Source organism: Arachis hypogaea, chromosome 14 (genome assembly GCF_003086295.3).
Source record: "Arachis hypogaea cultivar Tifrunner chromosome 14, arahy.Tifrunner.gnm2.J5K5, whole genome shotgun sequence".
In the NCBI taxonomy this organism is placed as follows: Eukaryota; Viridiplantae; Streptophyta; class Magnoliopsida; order Fabales; family Fabaceae; genus Arachis; species Arachis hypogaea.
Genome location: NC_092049.1, coordinates 118,031,967 through 118,043,491, shown reverse-complemented (window position 1 = coordinate 118,043,491; position 11,525 = coordinate 118,031,967).

Genomic DNA, 11,525 nt, shown 5'->3' with positions numbered 1-11,525 from the left:
ACTTGACTCTATCATATGCTTTCTGGAAGTTTAACTTTATTATCACCGCTGCCTTCTTTCTCAGTTTAATCCATTGAGCAGTTTCGCAAGCAATAAGAGTCCTGTCATGAATCTTTCTCCCTTAACAAAAGCACTCTGTGTCTCACCTACTAGTCGTGGCATTATTGCTCACATTCTCCTAACCAACATCTTAGAAATGAATTTGTACACACACCCAACCATGCTAATCGGCCTGAGGTCTTTGATTTCCTATGCTGTAGTAAACTTAGGTGCCAGTGCAACCCAAGTGAGATTAGCATCCGTCGGTAATCTAGAAGACTGGAAAAAGCCCAACACTTCTCCCGTGAATTCAGAGCCAATTTCATCCTAACACTTCTTTATGAAGTTCGTGTTGTAACCATCACTACCGGGAGCCTTAGATGATTCACAATCCCACACTGCTTCTCGAACCTCCTCAGAAGTCGGTTGCATCTCCAAAGCCAAAGCATCATCCTCACTGATCATCTCCACCAGACCGTCTCTGAACCCTATCAACGGCGACTCCTCCTAATGGTATAAGTCCTTGTAAAAGTCCCTAATTAAAATCTTAATTCTAGCTTGATTCCTTATCAATCTTCCATTAATGACTAGTGCATCAATCCTGTTGTTTCTCCTTCTCGCCGATGCTAAGTTGTGGAAGTACCTCGTGTTTTTATCTATGTCCCTCGCATGTCTTGAGCGCCACATTTGCTTCCAATATAGTTCTTTTCTTACATACGATTTCTCACAACACGTCACAAGCCCTTTCCTTCTTACCTCTACCGTTCCATCATACATCCCATCGCCTGCCATATCATCAATCTTCTTAATCTCTTCCTCAAACTTCAAAATTTTCTTATCCATATCACCAAAATTGTCTCTATGCCATTTTCCCAGAGGAATTGCCAATGCCTTCAATTTATCTGTGAATTGCACCTCTCCTAATCCTCTCCATTCCTCCTTTACCATCCTCAAGAAGCCTTCATGTGTAAACCATGAGTCCAGACTTCTGAACGGTCTCGGGCCATCTCTCAACTTCTTATTTTCCACTATAATAGGACAATGGTCAGACAAACCCCTTGGACCACCTCGTAAACGAGTCTCTGGAAACTCCTCCATCCATTCCAAGCTCATTGGGACCCTATCAATACGGCTACATGATCGTCCTTTGAACCAAGTAAACTTACGGTCAGTAGTCGGTAAGTCCACTAGATCCATGTCATGTATCCAATTCTTGAACTCCTCCGCCGACAAGGATAAGCTATCGGCGCCTCTTCTTTCTTCCACCTGTACAATCTCGTTAAAGTCCCCCATGAAACAATAGGGAACCTGATATAAACCTGCTATGTAACTCAGCTCCTCCCACACAGTAAGCTTCTCATCTCTAACATGAGCACCATACACCAAAATAAAAGCACAGTTAAAATTATTCTGTAGCAGAACTCCTTCAACATACAACCATCTCTCACCTTTATAACAATTTCTAATTTCAAAAAATTCCTGATCCGATATTAGCAACGACCCACCAGACGCACCGGTAGACTAAACATAGTCCCAGCCAACACAACCATTTCCCCAAATTTTTAAAACATCAAACCTAGTCACTGACTGTCTTTTAGTCTCCACCAAACCTAGCAAATTTAATCTATATTTTCTCTTTAAGTCCTTTACCATCCTCATCTTTCCATCACCCCTCAACCCCCTAACATTTCAAGAACTAACAATCATTTTAAATAGTTATTGCACACCTTCTTTTGTGACTTGGGTCTGCTCCGTCTAGCTTTTACCTTCTGTTTCGCCAATCTTCTTTTCTGAACAATTTCTTCATTCTGTTGTTGGAGAATTGCCATAATGTCATCATTTTCATTATATAGCACCACTCCTGACTCCTTTGCTAATTCCCAGATCCTTTTGTTTTCTAGAAACTGTTCATTCAATCTTGAACTCTAAGTATCACTAGCTTCATTATCATTTGCATATGTTCTCTCCTCCACACTATCCTCATCATCACTGTATTCATCTCGTTCATTCGGTTCTGGTATAATTCTATCGCAAGATGCTTCAATTCCCCGCCTTGCAATGTCAATTTGTTGAATAACTCCACCTCTGTGTTCAGGATCATCATTGTTACAGTGTCCGCCGTTCGGTCCAACATCTGCCCCCTTGACCCCTTGTACCCGTTCATCCCTCCCAATAACTTTTAGCCATCTGCACCCCTCCTCCATAACCGCACCTCCACCGCTCCCAACCTTCCTAACCCTGTCATCGTTGGCCAAGCCGGACTCACCAACGAATTCACGTGGTTCATCTTCTATGTGTAGCGCCTGCATCGTCCACAAGCCTTCAACACCGCCTTCAATCCGGGATCCTCGCTGCTTGTTCGGACCTTCACCTTCCGCTGACCCATCACATCCCAAGTTATGCATCGACCCTTGTAACTGGTTTCCAACAGCCACCCCTAGGCGTCCTGCTCCATGATGTGTTCGCAGCTTAGGTTCCGCGCCTCCAATGTCACGAAGAACTTCACGTGTAGCGATATCAGGTGCAGGCGCTTCTCTTTCCTGCTGGAGGCTTAAAGGCCGACCCGCTTTCCTCTAACTTGGCCCAGAAGCGGTTCCTGTGTCACCAGCATGAAGGACGGCTTTGAAGATTGGGCCCTCGTGGCCCAACACATGCTTGCTGCACTTGTTTCCTTTAGTGGGCTGACGATCGGAACTCTACCGGTAAAGATTTTTTTTTTATAAAAATAATCACGTTGTAGGTATAGCTTCTAAACCGGCAAGAATTCCCTTCGTACAAAAGTTTGGTTGTCACAAGTAACAATACCCAAATAAATTTATAACCGAAGTATTTAAACCTCGGGTCATATCTCAAGGAATTGCAGGGAAGTATGATTTATTATTGGTTATGAAATTGTATATTTTTGGGTTTTTGAAATAAGGAACAAGTAATTTAAATGGCAAGAAAAATAAATTAATAATTATAAAAATCTCTTGCAAGGTATAAGAACTGGAAATCCCATCCTAGTTACACTTATCAGGTGTGATGAGAATTGTTATTGCTCTCACTTAGTTAACCCTTACTAAATAAAGGAAAGTCAAGTGGACCAATCAATTTGATCCTCAAGTCCTAGTCAACTCCTATGGAAAGACTAGCTTTAGAGCGATCCAAATCAATCAGTAATTCCCAATTTTCAATCAACTGCTGAGTTTGACAACTCAAGTGTCACCAATTACTTAACCAAAGAAAAAAGGGAATAAATCTTAAATTAAATTAAAAGCATTATAAATAGAATAAAATAATCATAAATCTGAAATACCTCAATTTATATTAAATAGAATATTCAAATCTAACATGGAAAGATTCATAAGCCAATTTGGCAACATAAGTAATTAACAAGTAAAAGCATTAGAGTAACTAAAAGTAGAAGAGAATATAAAATTAAAGTAAACATTGAACCTGGAATGGAGTAATAACCATAAAGTAAAAGAAATCCTAATTCTAAAACCTAAGAGAGAGGAGAGAACCCCTCTCTCTCTAAAACTACATCTCAAACCTAAAATTGCGTATTCTGAATGTTGTATGAATTGTTGTTATTGATTCCCCCATTCTCTGGCTTCTATTCTGTGTTTTTGGACTTGGATTTGGGCTAAAAAAGGGTCCAGAAATCGCTGGGGGCGACTTCTGTAATTTTCTGCACGTGGTGTCCGTCACGCGTGCGCGTGGGTCACGCGTTCACGTCATTTGGAGTTTTTCCTTGTCACGCGTGCGCGTCAGTCACGCGTACGCGTCAGTTGTGTTCTGCTCTAGGCACGCGTGCGCGTCGTCCACGCGTGCGCGTCGTTGTCTTTTCTTCAAAATTCCATTTTTGTGCTTTCCTTCCATTTTTGTATGTTTCCTTTCTGTCTTCTAAGCCATTCCTGCCATATAAAGCTTGAAAATACTTAACACACAAATCACGGCATCGAATGGTAATAAAGGATAATTAAAATTAATATTTTTTAATGCATAGGAAACATGTTTTCACATATATTATAAAATAAGGAAGGAATTATAAAACCATGCAATCCATATGAATAAGTGGGCAAAGAATTGATAAAAACCCTTAATTGAGCACAAGATGAATAATAAAATAGGGGTTTATCAACCTCCCCACACTTAAACATTAGCATGTCCTCATGCTAAATCCAAGAGAAAAGAATGAAGGTAGAATGGTGGAATCTTATGCAATGCAACCTATTCTAAATACAAGCTACTTAAATGAATCATGCATTTCTAATTACTATCCACCTATATACATAAAGCTTACATGTGGTTAAATTGATTCATATTTTCAAGGAATCATATATGTACAACTAAAGCCAGACCATATTAAAACACATTCACAATTGAGTTGAGTTAAAATAATTTACAAACTTGCAAGATAATTAATAATTAAACATGGATATATGGAAATGAGCTATTGAACCCTCACTGGATTTATGTTTACTCTCTAGTCACTCAGTGTTTGGGATTAGTCACTCTATTCTTCTCTAGTCATGCTTCCTAAAACTTTGTTCTTCATCTAACTAATCAACAAATATCTAATGTATACATACAAACATCATGAGGTCTTTTTAAAGGTTGTAATGGGACCAAGGTAAAGGTGAGGATATATATATAAGGCTAAGTGAGCTATACAATTGAATCTTTGATTAGTCTAAGATCTCACCTAACATATACATTCTCTATAAAAATTTGCCTAGCTTCCCATAATTTTCCCACTTTCTTATTACATACTCATGTACCAATTTTTATTTTTGATTTTATCCCATGTGCATAGATTTTTCTATTAAGCTTAATAATGGGGTAATTTTATCCCCTTATTTATTTAAGAAAATTTTTTTAATCTGAAACATAAACACAACATATATCAATACACATGGTATTTTAATTTAAATTGGTTTCACATGAGCATGCTCCCAAATTTCTGATTATTTTATTAATTTAACATTTTCCTATCAACTCATGTTCCCACGTTTTCCCACACTTAGTGGATTCACAATCTCTACCTTAAGCTAACCAAAGATTCAATTTGAGATTTTTAAATTATTTTTCTGCTTAAGGTTAGTAATGTGGTTATAGAACAGAAGGGGATTAAAAGGCTCATGGGGGCTAACAAGGGTGACATAAAAGGGTAGGCTTATTTGGGATGAGTGAGCAAAAACAAGTAATGGCCTCAATCACATGCAAGTATGTAAATACATTCTATATTGGACATATAGACGGAAACAAAGTAAAGATTGCAAGCATAGAAAAGAAGGGAGAAACACACAGGAGTGAAAATTATGGTTAAATGTAACCATACAATTAAGCTCAAAAACTCACGGGTTGTGTGTTCTTTGGCTCAAAAATCATATATCAGTTATGTATATCATGCAAGTAGAAATCAAGAGTTTCCATTCAACTCAATGTGAATCTTTGAATGGCTCTTATAAAATTTAGTATTTTCCTTGAAAAAAATGTTATCAATTAACTCACATTTATTGCTATATATATATATGTTCGACCAAACGGGTTATTTTCTCGCCTACTACAGATCCCATACTACCCCCCATAAACTGAAAATCCATGATCCCAATTGCTACAGGAATCCCGTTTAGTTGACCTGTGCCTGTTTGAACAGCCTCAGTTAATCCTGTCTTTCTTTGATAAGAGTCCATACGATTCTTATAGGATTCGGATTCCTCTTCCGAATGAAATTCAATGGGATCCATAGAGACCATGTCTTCATCCATAGGATTCCAAGTACCTGGATCAATCGAAAGTTCGATTCTATCTGAACTGCTCATTTTCAAATGATATCCACAGTGTTCACAAATATTCATTTTTGACTGGATTGTTGTGATTCTGAAAAGCTAAAGTTTCTAGTTTACTCTTTTTATTTTCAATTAAACCAAGTTATCGTATGCTAAAAGGGTAAACTAAACTAATTAATCCATATTTTCTATATCACAACTTAATAAGCTAAAAGTGCAAACTAAACTAAATATCTAAGATATATACAAACCAAAGTGTGAAATATAATAAAGTAAACAGAAATACAGTAAAAGAAAAATGCACAAGTACTGAAAGACAAATAAGATAAAATAAAATAAAATATAGAAAAAAATATAAAAATAGGATAAAGAGAGTCTGAAAGTGGTTCACCAAAAAGATTTGCCAGAGATGGCGATCTCGCCACACTTAAATAATAGCATCGTCCTCGATGCTCTATCAAGCTAGGTGTGAAGAAGTGGCATCTTCGGAAGGATGTGCTGCTGGTGTCTCTGTGGTGGTCTGAGGGTCTGCAGTCTGTATGAGTGTCGGAGGATCTGCCTGCTGAAGTGGAGGCTCTGTCTGTAGAGGGACCTCTAGATCTGCTGGCTGTAACTGCGGAGGCTCCTCATGCTGGGCTTCTGCCTGCTGAGATGCTCCCTGCTGGTGCTCTGCACATGCCTCTGCCTCATGGTTATCTGCCTCCTCCTCAGATGGCTCTGATGGTGTGTTAGGCTCGGAGGGGATGTCAGGGGTGTCGGACCAGATCATTAGCTTCAGATGCTCATAACACCGCTTGTTGCGGCGCTCCATCCGATCCAGGCGCTCGAAGAGTCGGCGCACCAGGTGGTAGGTGGGCTCTGAAGCAGGTGGAGGTACTGTGGTGGTGGCTGGTGCAGCAGGAGCTGAAGGGGCAGCAGAAGATGTGGCTGCCTCAGTAGAGTCAGTGAGAAAGGGTGGTCAGTAGCCCAAAGCCTGGAACTTCTTGCTGTGTGGGATAATCTTCTAGCATTCGGCGACAGGTGGCTTTTCATCAGCAATCTTCCAGGGCACCTCAGCTCGGTGTTCCATCTGAGTAATCAAGTATAAAAGGGGCAGAGTGCCTCGGACATGGACTCTGGACATATAATACCGAATGAAGCGGGAAAGATATAGGTCATTGCCTTCCATCACACACCAAATGAGGGTAATCATGGCAGCTGGCACCTCAGTCTCATGAGTGCTCGGCATCACGTAGTTACTCAGAATCTGCTGCCAAAGCCGAGTCTCATCATTTAGATAGATAAGCTTTATTCCCTTTGGGGCCACTGTGGACTTGTCCATGACCCATGGGACAGTAGGATCAAGAGCTATAGTCTGCTTTACTGCGTCCCAGTCAAACCTCATGAATCTCATATCCTCTTCAGCCTGCTGATAACCATCTGGTTTATCTGATTAAGTAGGAGCTGGAGGATATCTTCTATTGCTTCCTTAGTAACCAGAATCTGTTTGCCTCTAAGCTGTATGGCATCCAGGGTCATTTTGAAATAGTTACAGTAGAATTCTCTGACCCAGGATGAATTGACCTCAGTTAAGTTCCTCTCCAAGAAGAACCAGCCTCTCTGTTTAATTTGTTCTGAGGTGTATTGTTTGAGTTCTTCTGGAATTTTAAGGGTCTTTTCCAGGTATAAATTCCTTGAAGTTTGAAAGACCGGATACTTGAGTTCACAGTATCTGTTGGCAAACTTTATTGGGTCTGTGGCAGGCACCAACTGATCAGCCTTTTCCTGCGGGGTAAAATTTTTTTCCCGCCAGGAATCATCATGGAGGATATCTAAGATGGTGGTAGAGGATTCTCCTCTTTTCCTTTTTCCTGTGGTTGCCTTGCCCTTTCCTTTGCTTTTAGGTTCAGACATCCTGAAAAGCAGAAGTTCCATGATACAGTTTAAGGAACTAAAGAAGGAAAATAGGTAAGCAAATAGGATTTTATCAATATAAGCATAGAAGGGCAAAAGAGGAATAAAGTAGCAATATAAGCATGGAGTGAGTTAAATAATTGTAAAATATTGGACTGTATTCAAGTTAAAAGTTTAAGAATGAAATTCACAATCCAAAATCTATGATATGCGGAATTCTTGTTAATTAGGAACAACAGTAATCATGCCTTGAAATAGTTTGAAAGTTGTTAGGTAAAAACCAAGAGAAAAGTTAGAGAGTTAAAGCAGTTAGGAGATAAAAAGTGAAGTCAAAGTAAGTGGCATGGTGTTGTGGTTCTTTAATTCATCAAAAATTTCACAAAATTGAATAACAAGTAACTCACATTCAAGTAAATATTGCAGATTATTGATGATAATTCATATAAAAGAATTGCAGAATGAAAGTAAAATCATCAATAAGGCGGTTTAATGAATAAGGGAATCAGAAAGAATAAGAAAGCTAGCCCATTCATTTATGAATTGGCTTGGTTGAAACCAATTAGTGCAAAACTTGAATTTACCAAAACCAATTCATGAATGGTAGTTTATTGAAACAATTTGGAAAAAATTAGGTAGCATTCCGGCTAAAAATTGGACGTTCCCGGGTAATAAACAGCAGCAGAAACAGTTCATATGATATAAAGTAGTGCAGAAAAGAGTAACAAATAGTAATTCACATGAGTTCAGAATAAACAAACTCAATCTGCATTAAAGAATGGGAAAGAACAGCATATGAACAGTATTATCATCATAGCAAATTTAAAATTGCGAAACAGATAAAAACAAGTAACAAGAACGGCGCAATTATCTGGCCTAAATCCACTAACCACATCCTAGCTACCTAACCACCTAAAATCCACTACAATCATGCATCTCTAACTATCCTAATTTGAATAAAATTCGAAAAAATATGCAACTAACTAACTGAAAAAGGAATCGTTGTTCGGCAGAACCTGATGGGCAGAGGAATAGAAATTCGACTAAGAGAGATGGTGGTGGGTCGGGTGGTTGACATGGCTTTCGCGGTGGTGGCAGGGCTGCGCGGCGACGGTCCTTGGTGGCGGTAGGGGTTGACAGAGGGAGAGGGGAGAAGAGAAGAAGGGGGCGAGGAGGGTGAGGGTTATGGGGGGTGGTGGTGGTCGGCCGGAGGTTCTGGGTGGTGGCAGTGGCGCTGTGATGGCTCAGTGATGGGGCGGGGGGCAGTGGAGGGAGAAGGGTGGGAGGGGAAGGAGAAGGGGGAGAAGAGAAGGGAGGAGGGGGTTGGCGAGGGCGGCGCGGTGGCAGGGGCGCGGCAAGGCAGGGCGGTGGTGGCTGTGGCTGGTCGGTGGTGGCAGAGGGGAAGAGAGAGTGCAAAGGGGAATGGGGGAAAGGGACGCAAAATGGGTTAGGGTTTCGCGTCGAAGGGGGTAAGTGGATTCAAATCCACGCGGACGCGTGGGTCACGCGATCGCGTGGATGAGGTGGAAACGTAACGACGCGGACGCGTCATTGACGCGATCGCGCGAGCGAGGGATAATGAAAGTGACGCGTACGCGTGGTGCACGCGTATGCGTCGCTCAGAATTGTGCTAAACGCACAAATTCAGCGTCGTTTTGGCGCAACTCTCTGTTTCATTTGAGGGGGCAATAATTTCCATGCGACGCATACGCGTCGCCCAGGCTTTCGCGTGGTGTGTGTGAAGGGGAAGTGACGCGTTCGCGTCACTGACGCAAACGCGTGGCCCAAATTGTGCCTAACGCATACCAGCAGCACGATTCCAGCCCAACTTTCTGGGCATTAGATTGTGACGTCGATTTTGAGTCGACGCCCACGCGTGACCCATGCGCACGCGTGGGGTGCATTTTTTTTTTATGCAATATGAAATATGCAGTATGCATAATGTAAAATGCAGATGCGGATGTTATTAATAAATCCAGGTACAATAAAAATAGAATAAAATAAAATGAAAAACAAACAAAACGAAATAAAATTAAAATTGAAAAAGGAACGATTATACCATGGTGGGTTGTCTCCCACCTAGCACTTTTAGTTAAAGTCCTTAAGTTGGACATTCGTTGAGCTCCCTGTCATGGTGGCTTATGCTTAAACTCATCCAAAAATCTCCACTAACGTTTGCAATTCCAATAGCCTCCAGGGTCCCATACTAGGCAAGTAAAGCCTTTGAGCAAATTAAAGCAGGTTTTCAGACTCCAGGAGTGTTGACTATCAGGATAAATTGCAGGATCCTAAACCTTGCTTCTGTACCCATCTTTGTCTTGATTTACATTTTTCCAGCCGGGTAGTACGGAATTTGAATTCTCATTAAGATGACCAAACATCTTCCGAGACCCATTCAATCGAGCTCGAAACCAATCCTTGTACCTCAAATTGAAGCGTGGAGCTTTATTGAATCTTGCGTACCAGCTCTGATTGCGAGCCATTTTCCTTTTACTCTTAAAGCCTTAAAGAGCTCTAAGCTGACCATCTGTTTCAAGCAAACCATATTCAAGTGGAAAAGTAAAGATAAAGGCTAAGAATTTTACCCACTTGAAGTTTGTATTGGTGGTAATGTCCTTGGGATAGGTGTTTCCAGTGGTTTTGCAAGCTCTACTCCCTTGTATTCCCTTGTGAATTCCTCTACTTCTTTGCAAACTTCTTCAACTGCAACCACGTCCTGATCAAAGCCTTTGATATCTTCCTCATCACTCAAGTCATAAATTGGAGGTTGGGAGAATTCTACCTCCGCATCATCTTCGTATTCACTTGGGGAAGATTCTTCAATCTCAAAGAATTCACTTGCGGATGCAAGTTCGTTACTAGGAGAGCTTAATTCATGATGATAATTACCAAGGAAACTTGCTTCTTTAGCTGTTCCGTCCAGTTCTTCATAAGATATATGCTTCTAGGGTTGTGCACTATCCTCCTTAGCATCAATTGAAAACTGCTTGGCGGAATTCTCCACAATTCTTGATTCCCATGGAGGTTCAGCATCTCCTAAGTCTTTAACCAATTCTTCTTCTTTGATAATTACAGCTTCATCCACTTGTTCCAGTACAAAGTCATGCTCCGTACTGTCCACTGGAGTTTCTAGTATCTCCTTCATGCTACGTTCTTCATTATATTATCCACATGAAGCCATGGGGGTTCCTTGAGTGTCCGAATGTCGGGAAGCTAATCGATTGATCGCTTGATCCAATTGGTGAAGGGTTGCATGAAATTTATTCACTGTTTCCTTGAGGTGGTCCTGTGATTCTCGGGTTGATGGATATGGACATGGTGCATATGGAAGTGGTGGTTCTTGGGAGTAATTGGATTGGAATTGGAGTGGGTAAGGGTTAGGGTCATATGGAGGTGAATGGTGGTGGGTGGTTTGTGAGTGTGGTGGTTCATAGCTATGTTGAGGAGGTGGTTCATAGGCATATGATGGGGCTTGTTGGTAACTACAAGGGGGTCCGCCATATTTATCATCTTGGTACGCACCTCGGAATGGCTCTTGACCATAATATTTTGGTGGGTGTTGGTTGTCACGAAGGGGTCCACCATATCTATTGTCTGGGCATACATTGTAGGATGGTCGTTGTCCATGGTATCTTGGAAGGTGTTGTTGCCGAAAGGGTTGATCAGATCCTCGTGTTTCCTTCCAACTTTGATTGTTCCAACCTTGATGCATGTTCCTGTTATAACTTCCATTCCTTCTAACAACATTAGAACCAAACTCATAGTAGCTACTAAAAATTAAAAACAAAAATAAAAACAAATAAACGAGCAAAATAAAAT